The 14,078-nt window shown below is 46.2% G+C and overlaps 1 protein-coding gene across 13 annotated transcripts in view; it reads left to right on the top strand.

The window, feature by feature from the left end:
- Positions 1-14,078, top strand: part of AOPEP (aminopeptidase O (putative)) — a 429,169-nt gene that overhangs the window by 340,456 nt on the left and 74,635 nt on the right. The window lies entirely within an intron of this gene.

Here is a 14,078-nt window from a genome sequence, read left to right as displayed (position 1 = left end):
TGAATAGCGAAGACACTGGAATGAAGAAAGACAAAATAACTTAATGTGTCCCAATTGATTACAGTGTTAGTGATATTTGGGATATATTAGGTTAAATATTATTGTAATGAATTTTATAATCATTAAAATGGAGTAATTGAGAAAAGCCCGTTCCTTATTAACCAAAAGGTAAGATGGCCATTGTTAGGCATTTTAAAGCCCCATAAACTCAACAGTGATTGAAAAACTCCAGAGGGGACATGTAGCTTTTTACCCACCTGAGCATAGACCAAATTTACAACTGTTGCTGTTTATTTCAGCTCTTATATTTTTGTATGTAGGAGTTCTCAAATGCCAGACTGTTATTTTAAATTAGTGTTTAAAAGACTTTGCTATATATAGTCATTAGGCTGTGTTTTAATCAGGGTGGAGTACCACCGAACCTCCAGGACCCTGTGATGGGCATGGACAGACCAGAGGGGAGGATCAGAGCAGGCACCGGGTACCTGTCACTTGATGTCCGGAAACCATGAGGTGGCCCCCTTCCGTTTAGCATAAAACATGTCCTGTTCTTGCAGCTCAACTTAGTTGTTATATATAACCTCTTAGAACCTTTGAGAAGTGTAACAGGTTTTATTTAGTTGCTTGTTTTATATTGCACAAACTATGTCATGATGCTGGACAAGGCAGTCTCTTCAGCTAGATCCCTGGTGATGAGACGCTAGGGCCTCATTACTTCTTTGCTCAGTTTATATGACCAGTGTGGTCTGCGTTCATGCAGTTCACAAGTATTCCACTATTCCACTAGGCACCAGGAATATAGCAGTGGAAATGACAGGCAAGGTTAGTTACCCTTAGGAAGCTTACGTTCTTCTGAAAAGACAGCTCCTAAGTAAATGAACGGCTGTGGGTGCTAAGGCCAGTGTTGAATTAGGTGGCTGGTGCAGAAACACCTGCCCAGGCTGACGGGGCAGATCTCTAGTACAGCGCAGGGGTGCTTGGGACCTGGTGGGGGCAGATTTCTTTACCTTCTGTGCCCCTATATTTTTGAGATAACGCAGAAAGGCTTCCCTTGCTCTACATGTGACCGAGATGCATATGTAAAGCTGCCTTTCCAGAAGGGTAAGCTTGCTGCCTCCAGCTGTTCCTGCTCCTCATGGCAAAGTGCACTGAGTTTTGTTGGCTGAGCAGCGTGTTCGGGATGTAGCGGCTGCAAGTGAGAAGCCTATTCCATGGTTGCTTTAGCTCCTGGGCTGCCATCCCCGTCTGTCCCTCCCTCTTTTCATGTGGATGGGCCGGTACAGGCCCACCCACACAGAGAAGGAAGAAAGGAGGGACGAGATTACTATTAACCATTCTTTCTATGTGTGTTGCTTCTGTGTATGGGCTGTGTTCACAGAGCATCTGATCTGTTGGTCTGATTTTCTGAGTGTAGCACTGAGTCTGCTGTGTCTGCTTGCCAAGGGCTTGAATGTCGAGGGGTTGTGGGGCCAGGGTTCTGAATACTATCTCAGGTTATGCACACCCTGCCTGCCCTCCATGTGCCTGCATCACGTGATGTGAAGACCCAGGTGTATGCTCTTCATGGAGGCAATGCCCCCGTGTTCAGAATGTGAAAGGAAAAGTGCTCAGGGACAGACAGAGTTGAGAGCATGGGTGAAGTAGGCAAACCATCCCAGGCTACCTCCTGCCTTGCCACCCCTCTGCAGGGCGGGCACAGGCTGCGCTCCTTGATGCTCCTTGGCCTGGAGAGTGAAGCTGACCTCAAAGTCAGCCATCTTGTATGTAGCAGGCCTCAGGACTATGGGCGGGTGCTGGGCCACTGCAGCCAGCACGGAAAATGAGCCGAAGGGAAATCCATTCCACAGAAGCACCTTGTCTTTCTGCAGTTTTTGAGTATATTTCTCAAATAGCCATAAAAGTTTAAAAAATATATTTGACAGCTAACTCTGGGAACAAAAGATGTTATCTAAGATCCCTTTTTAAGTAACATTTCCTGCCTGCCTTAGCAGGTCTCTTAAGCTGTAAAAATAGCTACCCATGGCAGTGAGATGAGGATCCCTGGACCTTGCCTTTCTGACCTCTTTCCCCCAGGAAGTCCATGACTGACCTTCAGGCAGCAGCATCTCTGCAGGCTCCACTGAGCACTTTCAGATCTCCGCAGACTCCACTGAGCGCTTTTAGATCTCCGCAGACTCCACTGAGCGCTTTCAGATCTCTGCAGACTCCACTGAGCGCTTTCAGACTGGGGCCATGCCTCAGGGGATGGGCTCCCCCTGTGTTGTTTTGCTGGTGGCCATGAATCCGAAAGGCCCACGCTGCAGCGTGCCCTGCTTTGAGTTTGGTTGATATGCTTAATAAGAACATTAGTTTTCTGGGAGAATTTGGTAGCACCCGTTCTTCCCTTCACTGTGTGGGGGAAATAGTGTTGATTGAAAGGAAGAGGACTCCGAGATTGGATTGGAGCAAGAAAGTGTGGGTATCGTGTGTTGTGACTGTGTCTTCTCCGGGGTGCCGCTTCACTGGAGGTCTCCCTTCAGGGTCTGGCCCTCATGCCTGGCCCCAGGTGCTTGTGTGCACGTGAGCGGCTCTTCCTGCTGACTGACTACAGCTAATTGACAAAAGGCAGTTTCAAAAAAAAAAAATCTCAACTTAGTAAGGTGTCAGCACAGAGGGGAGTAGCTAGAAAAAGCTTGCTAACAACATTTAGAGGCCACCCTAAGCCAGCTATACTCTCCCAAAGTGCCAAAGAATGTAACCTTGGGAGGCTCCACTCTTTCATGTAGAATTGCAAACTAAACTAGTAGGAGCAAGTGAATGTGAGGAAACAGATTGTAAGGGCATACCTGTTTCAGCACTCATCCGGCTGCCTTCCAGGATAGAAAGGAAACTCCAGGTTGATTGGAAATGGAAAAAACGACCAGCGTCACAGGCCTGTCCCGCAGCACGGGCAGTAGCTGAAGAGGCCCTGCAGACCCTGTGTAATGGGTCTAGGTCTCCTCTACCTCTTTTTTGTTTGTATGTTTGAGACGGAGTCTCGCTGTGTCTCCCAGGCTGGAGTGCAGTGGCACGATCTTGGCTCACTGCAACCTCCACCTCCCAGGTTCAAGCAATTCTGCCTCAGCCTCCCGAGTAGCTGGATTACAGGTGCCCACGACCATGCCCAGCCAATTTTTTGTATTTTAATAGAGACGGGGTTTCACCATCTTGGCCAGGCTGGTCTCGAACTCCTGACCTCATGATCCACCTGCCTTGGCTTCCCAAAGTGCTGGGATTACAGGCGTGAGCCACCGCGCCTGGCCTCGTCTACCTCTTTTGATGCATCGTACACAAGCCATTGGTCGGGGGGCGGGTCCACAAGCTGGTATTTATCTTAATATGCTGTTACTAATACATTGTTTACTTGGGAAGAAAGCACCATAGCATTTATTTGCAGTCCAAAGGTGGAAGTTGTGACTCCAGCAACACAATCATGTGACAGCTTTAATGCTCATTTATGAATTTCATTTGGGCCAAAAGCATAGTTCTGTGACTCAAGCACTTAATGATTAATAGAACTCTAGAGGAACTTACCAAAGGGGCAAAGAATGAAGGTTTGATGGTTGTTACATCTCCAGATTCTAAAATTGATCCATAGTTGTGGTTCTGTTCGTTCCTTTCAGTGCTAGAACTCTTTCCATTAGAGATGACTTTCGTCTTCTGCTTTGGAGGGCTTGGAGATGTGAAGTGTTCAGGAGGGTCTTTTCCCTGCTGTTGGAGCTTCTTTTTCTTCCCTGGTTGCTTTTTCATAGTATTCTGGCTACAAATAAGTAAGACATTTCTATTTTGTTTTGTTACAGAGTGGCTTAGAGGAAAGGTTAGATATAATCTCTTTGGGCTCTGTTGCTGTTTCAGGATGCTCGATGCTTTAGATTTATTAATATGTAGTGTGCTGAACTTAGAAGTCCTTCCTGTTGTCTGCCTTGATCCAGAGTCTAAGCGTAATAAAGGCAGAAACTCTGGCTGTGCTGACGTCAGGTCCTGTCATCGTGGTGTGTGAGGGCAGCACCCAGCTCTGCCTCTCCCACCACAGTGCTGGCACCAAGGCCTCTGCCCCGTAGGACACCGAGGCTTATGAATAGGAGCAGTGCCGGCCAAGGCGCCGGCACCATCTTGGTGATGTCCAGGGGGCCCACCCAGGCCCCCTTTTCCTCTCCTCCCCTTCTCCTGCTGGCTGCCCTTGGTGCAGGCGAATCCAGGGCCTCATTACTAAGCCAGCTGGCTCACCACGTCATCATCCAGCATTGTCAGGAGACACCATTGTGGAACAGAGCCCTACAAGGCAGGTTTTCAGATTGAACATGAAAAAGGACACCATTGTGGAGTGTCAGAGTAGTGTGTGCAATTAGTGAAATGCTTTTATAGGGTAAAATACAAGGAACCAGGTCCCCCCGGGATCCCGAAAGGGCAAGTTGACACTTGCCACCTCCACCTGGCAACCCACAGAAACTCAGCATTAGGCCGTTTCTCACAGTATGATTGCAGGTACAGGGGTCTGGCTTACTGGCCCGTTGATGCCATCAACCTTAGGTTACAGATCAAGAAGCCAGATACCGATGAGTCTGAACTTTAGAACATGGCCTGTGAATAGTGTGACTTCAGGTTTTTAGAAAGCTGAGACCATGCTTGTGAGGGTCATGGCTGTCCCTTTGACACAGCATTATTCCTTTTCTAGAGTTTAAAAGGTGGGTGGGTATAGATTGAAAAAAGGGATTGGGGTAATTGTCTTTAGTTACTTTAGACATATCTTTTTAAACCATCTGCTTTTTATGATAGGAGAAAGAATAGAGTTCTCTGGTTTTATTTGTGCATTTTTTCTTTGTCTTATTTGGTTTATGAAACATTTAATCGATGTTTCAGAACATTCCTTCAAAGTCAGGACGGTCTGTCTCTCAGTACATCCTTCTTAGGGTTTTCTTTCGGTTATTAAATTCAGTGCCTCTGGAACTTTCCTGTGGAAAGCCTGCAACAGCATCTCCCCTGTTATACTGTGATAAAGGGATTTTTTTTAAAAAAAGCTGATCTAAAATCACAAAGAACTTTCTTTTTTAGATAAATAATTTCCTGTGTTGTTCCTGAAGATTGTGTTTTGTTTACTGTGAATTTATAGCAAATGAAAGTAAAGAAGAAGCAAGCCATGGACAGCATAATCTGGCTAATTTTTCTTAAATGGTCAGCTTAGCATTTATCTGTTTAAAGAGAGAGGGCATTTAATAGGTGGCTTTTAGCTACAGGTTCAGCCAGACTTTATTAGAAAAGCCACTGGTTGCAGAGTGTCCCTGCCGTCTGCTGTTTGCACAGGGTTCAGCAGTGGGCCCACTGTTACCGACCTCTGAAGATGTGAGGGCCTCTGTGTTTGCTCCATAGGGCGCTCTCCAGTCTGTATAGATATTCTCAGAAAGATGGAGATGGAGATTTACACATTCTCTGGGGTCCAAATAGCAGTGCCCTGATGCTCTTCTTCCAGTATAGCCAGGAAACCAGCAGCATCTCATATTCATTGTGTGTCCAAAGGCTTCTCGAGTGGAATTAATGCATTGGGCTTTAATTGGTGCTTCTGGGTTCTTTACAGCTCAGTCAGTAGTTTACATACTTTTGTATTGGATTTCTGTTCTGAAATCCACACCAGAAACCACACAACTTTCTTTGAACATTGCCGTCTCTTTTTACAATTGTAAACTTAGCCATATTCCCATTTAAAGTATACCTTAAATGCCCTGAAATACAGGGCTCACTCTGCCACAGCTCTCAACATAGCTTTCCAGGTGGCTTTTCTGCCTTCTGGTGGCTTTCATGTACACCATCTTTGCTCTCTAGAACTGTGGCACACCAGGATGTGAGAGGTGGATCTGTCTGGACTTCAGGCTGTGAGAACCTCACAGCACAGATAGGATGTGAGCTTTACCCCTTGTGTTCAGGCCGCTCGCACGGAGTCAGCTTGCGGAAGCACGTTCCCAGGCCTGCTGTGCGTGTAATGGTGGAATTTTGTGTGGATGGCAGGGTATGATATTTAGAACATAAACACAGTAGAGATTGGCTAAACTTTGTGGGGTGGCACTAAAAATGATTTTTAGGCTGTTCAGTCTCTGCATATTGCTTTGCTGCAACCTTGAACCACATGGAACTGTGTTCTGTAGACCACCTGGTTTTGCCCATCCATGGGTGGAAGCAAATGCCCAGGCTGGGCACAGGAAGTTCCCAGGCACTGAGGGAACCAGCCAGCCCAAAGCTGACTTCATGGCCTCGGCTCTCAGGGCACCAGGTAGTTTTTCTCGAGAGTAGACTGTGTAGAATAGTACCCTTCGCCGAAACAGCCTTTCTCAACTTGGTTCTTAGGGTGAGGGGTAACTGTTTTTAGTAACTTTTTTGAGCTATAATTCACATACCATGAAGTGCACCCATTTTAAAGTATACAATTCAATAGCTTTTAATATATTCACAGAGTTGTACAACCATCACCACAATTACTTGTAGAACATTTTATCATCCCCAAAAGAAACCCAGTACCCTTTGGCTGTCATCCCTAGCTCCCCAGTCCTAGGCAAGCACTCATTTTTCTGTCTCTATAGATTTGCCTATTCTGGGCCTTCACATCAATGGAATTATATATAATATTTGGTCTTTTGTGACTGACTTCTTTTGACTTAGCATAATGTTTTCGGGGATCATCCTTCTTTGTAGCATGTATCATTACTTCATTCCTTTTTATTGCCAAATATTTTGAGTCATATGGATGGATGGCATTTGTTGATCCACACATCAGCTGATGGACAGTTAGGGTGTTTCCACTTTTAACTATTGTGAATAATGCTGCTAGGAACATATGTGTGTAAGGTTTTGTGTGGACATATGCTTTCATTTCTCTTAGGTATATTCCTAGGAGTAGAATTGCTGGATTATAACCCTTGTTTAACCTTTTGAGGAACTGCCAGTGTGTTTTCTGCTGTGGCTAAACCATCTTACATTTTCTCTAGCAGTGAGTATGGGTTCGGCCTCCACCAGCACTTGTTGTTGTCCATCTTTTTTATTTTAGCCATCCTGTTGGATGTGACTTGGTACCCCACTGTTGTCGTCATTCCTTTTTTTTCACGTATTGACTAATGGTGTTGAGCATCTTTTCATGTGCATATTGACCATTTGCATATCTTCTTTGGAGAAAGGGCTAGTTAAACCTTTTGCTCATTTTTAAATTGGTTTGTCTTTGTATTACTGAGTTAAAATAGTTCTTTATATAGTCTAGATACGAGTTCCTTCTCAAATACAGTTTGCAAAAATATACTCTTATATGATGGTATCCCTTGAGGTATAAAAATTTTCACTTTAATGAAGTCCAGTGTATCTCCTTTGTTTTGTTGAAAATCATTGCCAGGGTCATGAAGATTTATGCCTGTGTCTTTCCTAAAAGTTGTATAGTTTTAGTTCTTTAGTCTCTGGGGTTTATTTTTAAAAGCCTGTTTCTCTAGCTCTTGAACAGAAGGGTATCAGAAGAAATAGCCACTGAGAAGAGAAGGGGGAGGGAAGGCTGAGTTTCTTTCATGGAGTAAAACGTGATATGGCTAGAAATTGGCGGGGCTCAGGATGCCCCCTTTGAGTGGTGGGTTTCTTTTCCTTTTTTAGGCCTCAGTGTGCATGGCCCTTCTTGAGGAGCTTTCTATGACTGCGCTTATGCCGCAGCCCTGTTCACTCCCTGTTGCCTCATGCACCCTTTCGTGGCTTTTGTTACCAACACGAGTCTACACTTGCTGGTTTACTGGATTTTTCTTAAACTTCCTACTGAACTGTAAGCTCCTAGAGGACAAGTGCTTATCTATTTTAGTCACCATTTTATCCTCAATGCCCAATCGACTTACTTGCTGGAGAATGATGTTACCTGGATTTCATGTCTGACACAGCAAGGTGATGGGAGAGAGTCAGCCATCCCTCAGACTTGGGGAGGTCCTCCAGGCTGAATTCACCTCCAGGGAAAGTGAGGGAAGGGGACAAGTGTCTGCAGGGCTTATTAGAGGAGGTAACGATGGTCACTGTTTCTGCCAGCAGTAAAAGTCCCTTTCAGCAAAGGCTGTGAGTTACATGTCAATAAATTGAAGAAAGAAGGTAGGGTGTATTGTTTTCTAATTTCAGAATTACATATTGAGATGGATAGCCATTCAATGAGAGTCTTAGTATGGAAGGAAGGGATGAGCAGTTTCAGTATGGAAGGAAGGCAAACTGTGCCATATTTCAAAGTGAACCCCACATGGGCTCCCACGTTGTACTTTTTGGAGCCTTTAATAGCACCAGTGTTATTAAATAAAAGAGCCTATTTGGAGGAAAATAAGAAGCATTCCAGGTTTTCAAAAGTAGTTAAGATTTGTCTAAGACCACACAAGTGAAGCAAGGTTGCCTCTTTTATCATACTTGACGTTTGTATTTGACATCAATATTTGATGTTTGTCATCACACTTGACCCTCACCATGATCTCCATGTGCATGTTGAGTGTGATGGCCCTGGTAGCAGTTGAGCAGCACATTGCTGCTGCTTTAGCTCTAACCAGTTAAGGTGTAGACAAGAGCTGTAGGAATTGACTCCAGCAAGGGTGGTAAGAGCCTCCAATGCTTCATTTGTCCTCTTAACCCTGTGCCTAGGAATTTACTAACCTGGCTTTGCGGCAGCAAATAAAGTAACTTTTAATTTCCTTTAGTTTAAAAAATAACATTCAGATTGCAGCCCTTCAGAAATAAGGAGCAGAAAAGGTGAGAGAGAAAAGAAAAGAATGAAAACACAAATGTGGACAGCCCTGATGTGATCACCACACAGTGAAAGGTTCTTTTCCTCTTTCCATGGGACTGAGCAGGTAGACGGCCTCCACCCGTCCAGAAGCCCCCGGGGCAGTCCCCCACTGGAATGCCGTCTGCCCTGTGGCTACTCTGCAGAGGCACCCCTTACCAGCCAGTCAGCCCACTGTAAAGTCAAGTTAAATCTAATTTAAGGACACAAATTGACAAAGCAGGTTTGTTTATTGCAGGGTAGACTTATTAACTTAGAAGAGCCATGAGCCCTGGTCTTTCTGTTTACAGAAATAAAATGGAACTCTAAATGAGGTTTAATGGGCTTCCCAGATCATGTTCCCTGGACAGATTTTTTTTTCCTTCTTCAACAGTAAATTTGAAAATCAAAAGGACTAAAAAGAAAGGGGAGTGCTTCCTGTTATAAATAGGACTGGTGGCATTCTTCAAAGCATTTTATAGCCTCTAACTGTGCATTATAATTTCAGAGTAGCTGAAAAGCATTCCAAGTTTTCAAGTGGTACGTTTACTCAGAAGCATTTATCAAGCATGTACTATGTGCTGGGCATTGCGACAGGCCCAAAGATGGCCCAGAGGCCCATGCACGCCCCAGACTTGCATGATACTGTAAATAAATACATCAGACTAGCGGAGAAGGACACGGCAGTGCAGAGAGCAGTGGGAGCTGGAAAGGCTGCAAGCCCAACTCTGAGAGTGGCCGGTGGGGGCACACTGGGAGCTGATCTCTGGGCTGCAGAGGTGAACTAGGAGATGTGGACGCGTCAGATCACTCAAGTGAACCTGGGTCTGCTGGATGAGCTGTGGCCACAGCAATGCCATCTAGTGTCACAGCAGATTTCCTTGTACCCTCTGTCTGCTGGCCCCAGCATAGCTTTCTTGTTAAAAGGCTAAAGGCTACTAGGACACACTTGAGACTTTGTAGTGTCATCAGAAGACGGAAGGACAGTGAGCTGTAGTATATTAACAGAAGGGCACCATGCCAGTAAATGCAACAGTGGCAGGCAGGGAGAAGGAAAAACCCAAAGTAATATACAGGTCAAGTCTTCCTTATCCAAGATGCTTGAGACCAGAAATGTTTCAGATTTCAGATTTTTTTCAGTTATTAGGATATTTGTATTATACTTAACTGGTTGTTTCCCAAATCTGAAAACCCAAACTCTGAAATGCTTCAAAATCCCAAACTTTTTGAGTGCTGACATGACCCTCCCCCCGCCCCACACACACACACAAAAAATGCTCACTGGAGCATTTCAGATTTCGAATTTTTGAATTTGGGATGCTAAATATGTATCTGTATCAATTGTTGCTGTTGGAAAGATCAAAAGTGAATTTGACATGAATGGCTAGAATTTCATGTACATTGGGTTCCGTATTATGTATAGTCATCTGCTTATAATTTTTAAGTGTTTAAAAATAAAGCAAGGAAAGCAGCTACCAAAAGGAGCCATACGTGCTTTTCTAAGCATGGTGATGAGCATGCACCAAACTGAATCCTGGCTCCAGGATTGCCATGGAAGAGACAATGAGGCCATTCCTGTCTTTGGTCTTGATGGTTTTTGGTGGTGGCACCGCAGCTCTTGGAACCAAGTTGGGTATACTGGCTGAGTTCTTAAGAGCTCATCTGCTCTGTCTCGTGCCTGTAGCCATGTCTGCTCAGGCCCTTGTGAATGATGTTTATTTTTCAGGCAGAGTAATTTTTCTGTAAGACACTGGTTTTCAGACTCTGTCTCCAGTATTGGGGTACTCTAAAGACACAGTGCCCCTTTTTAATGAGTCTGATTCAAGATGAATGCCAGAGCATGTTTCCTTGTACAGAGGAATTTGACCTGCAGAGGGAAGAATAAGGCCCAGGGTGTCAGGACCAGCATTAAGGAGCACCTCTGATTTTCTGGTGGGGTCGTGCTAAAGCTGGCCCAAACCCACTCATGGGGCCGTTGTTCACCTTTTGCCTCATCTCTGTGTTCAGTGACATCATGTTGGTGGATGTTGGGGGATGAACACCAGTACACCACTGTGTATGCTGTGCTCTGGGAGCCATAGCTTGGGCACCCATTCTAGAGCAAGGATCAGCCAACCCCAGCCTGAGCCTGTGCAGCCCACTGCCTGTTCTTGTAAATAACGTTTTATCCAAAGGCAGCCATGCCATGCCCACGTATTTACATGTTGTCCAAGGCTGCTTTGACCAAAAGGCCAAAAGTGCTCAATATCTGGCTCTTGAAGGAAAAAATTTGCCAGCCTCTCTTCTGGAGTTTACCAGGAATCTGGTTCTGGACACATGAAGATATCTTGGGTTAAAAAGAGATTAGGGGCCAGGCTTATGTTTGTAATCCCAGCACTTTGGGAGGCTGAGGTGGGATCACTTGAGCCCAGGAGTTTTTGTATTTTTTATTTAGACAGGGTCCCACTCTTATCCAGGCATAGTGGCATGCACCTGTAGTCCCAGCTACTGGGGAGGCTGAGGCGGGAGGATCACTTGATCCCAGGATTTGGAAGCTGCAGTGTGCCATGATCATGCCATTGCACTCCAGACTGAGCGACAGAGTGAGACTCTGTCTTAAAAAATATTATTAAAAAAAAAGAGATTAGAGTGGTTCAAGTTGTGAGGAAGCTTCAGCAGCTTTCCTGTTTCCAAGAAAAAAAGCAATCAAATAAGGGGGAGGCCCCTTTACCATATCCTAGTTAAAATTATTGTTATATCATAGACATGCCTGTTGTCACGGGACCTGTGTCCCAAATCCAAGATGTGGTTTCTAAATGGTCCTTCTAGGCATGTGCCATTTTTCTAGCATTGCAGGAAGTCAGAAGAGCAGGCTTCCCCCTCCACTGTGTTTCTGAGCCTTCCAGAGTTCAGCTCCATGGAACCTCTTGGGTAGTGTGTGATAAGTTTCCTGTAAAGGCAGAAGTGGAGTCTGGCTGGGGCTGAGGCTGGGGCAAGGCTAAGGGAGCCATCTTTACAAATGGTTTGCAGGATTCCCAGGTGCCTGTCCCTGGGTCTCCCTCCCAGGAGACGGCCTGAAAAGTTGTAGCTCTTCCCAGGCCCTTACTACTCCTGGGACTCCCCTGCTCCCTCTGCTGTCCTGCTGCGAGTCTCTGACCTGGCCCAGGCTCTTGCTCAGCCATGTGGTTCCTACCTCCTACCTCATGCCAGCCCAGCCTGTCTGTGGCCCTCCCTGCATGTTGACGCTCTTCTAACCCCCATCTTGGGGAGCTGGAGCTGGAGTGGGGCCTGGTTAGAGCAGCTTGCCTGAGCCGACGAGGGTCCAGCCTGGAGCATCAGGCTCTGGAAGCCGAGCTTGTATGTAGGTTTTCACACTGTCCAGGAGTCAAGACACAGTGGGTCATGAAATCCATCTAGTAGGTCACCAGCCAGCATTTTAAAAAAAGAAAGAAGAGGCCGGCGCGGTGGCTCCCGCCTGTAATCCCAGCAGGCCGGGCGCGGGGGCTCCCGCCTGTAATCCCAGCAGGCCGGGCGCAGTGGCTCACACCCGTAATCCCAGCAGGCCGGGCGCGGTGGCTCACACCTGTAATGCCACCACTTTGGGAGGCTGAGGTGGGTGGACCATTTGAGGTCAGGAGTTCAAGACCAGCCTGGCCAACATGGTGAAACCCCATCTCTACTAAAAATACAAAAAAATTAGCCAGGCGTGGTGGCACATGTCTGTGTTGCCAGCTACTTGGGAGGCTGAGGCAGGAGAATTGCTTGAACCTGGGAGGCAGAGGTTGCAGTGAGCCGAGATCGTGTCACTGTACTCCAGCCTGGCAACAAAGTGAGACTCGGTCTCAAAAAACAAAAAACAAAGAATAAAAATACCAGACTGCATTGCGTGTAGTGAAGGAAAGCGTTGGGAAATAACACTTTGATTTCAGTGTGTGTCTATATGTTCTACATATACACATTTGTGGATACGTATGCACACATAGATATGCATACGTGTTTGTACTGACCATCACTCTGCCCCGCACCATTTCCCAGTGCCTGTCATGCAGTTGGCTGCCATGAATGTGCTTGGAATCAGTGAGCCCCATCCTCATAGCCAGTGCCTGTGTGTGTGCTTCCTTCCACGTGCTTTTTGGATACCCAGGTTGCATGTCTGCTTGAGCCTCCTAGGTGGCTCAGGCCTGTACCACAGACATACCCCGTCCTCCCTGTGGCAGTCTGTCAGTGGGGTAGGGTCCACAATCCTGGAACCATTACTTGGATTCCTTGAGGATTTTAATTCTCTACTGCCAGATATGTGCCTGATGTGAATTGGCTTCCACATACCTGCCCTTCATTCTTCCCACCCTAGATTCCAAGACCCTCCCACCTGCACCCAACCTCAAAGAACCAGTTGTGTGGAGCACTCTTAGGAGAAGCTGAAATCTTTGCTGTCATTACCCTGTATTCATGGAGGCTTTGGAAACCCGGAAAGTGCTGAATCCCTTTCCAACAGTATAAATTGAGCCTCTGTGTTACCCCCACCTGTACGCTAAGTGAGGGCAGCACTGTCATTGTTTCTGTTGAGCATGTCCCATAAGCAGAACACTTTGAACAGCAGATGTCCAAAGTAATTTTTATTGGACTAAAGCATTCAAGGGTGCACACCTGTGTGTTGTGCAAAAGTCAACTTCACTGTGATGACATGGAAAGGATCCAGAGACCCAGATGCCCCTTCTTCTTGCGAGAGCTGTGCGGATTTATTTCATATGTGAGCTCTCGCCCAATTCCGGCAGGTCAGGAGGCCAGCCAGGCCCAGGCCGCACCTGCTCTTCCCCCTCCCAGGACACCTGCTTGTCTGCTGCCCAGCGTCAGCACCGGCAGCAGCAGAGGGAAGAGATGAGCACATCCTTGATAGGTGAGGTGTTAGGTGCTTGAGAGGCTGGATCCAGTGCAGAGGTGTGGGTGCTGCAGGTGTCCAGGACCCTGTGCTAACTGCCACGGGCAGCTCTGTTCTCACTTCTCCGTGCCCTATCCCTGTTTCCCTTCTGCCGTCTTGTTCTTTCTCTACTTGCCCAGTCTCCTTCCCTCCCACACCAACTTCATCATTTTCCTCCCTCGCCCCTTTGGTCATGGTCTGGGGTCTGGGTCTGTGTAGGGCTGAAATACGTGCTGACTCTAGGCTCTTAGGTGATTCCTGGCATAGATTTGGAGTGACTTGATGAATTTTAATCACAGTTTTAAAGGTCATTAAATTTTTCAACTATATTGACAATAGAAATATAATAAAATGTGAATATTTGAAGTGTACCATTTGATTACTTTTGACATATGTACCCATGAAACATTAAACGTA

This window comes from Pan paniscus, chromosome 11 (assembly GCF_029289425.2).
Source record: "Pan paniscus chromosome 11, NHGRI_mPanPan1-v2.0_pri, whole genome shotgun sequence".
NCBI lineage: Eukaryota > Metazoa > Chordata > Mammalia > Primates > Hominidae > Pan > Pan paniscus.
The sequence above is the reverse complement of the archived record's forward strand: the minus strand, read 5'-3'. Positions and strand labels throughout refer to the sequence as shown.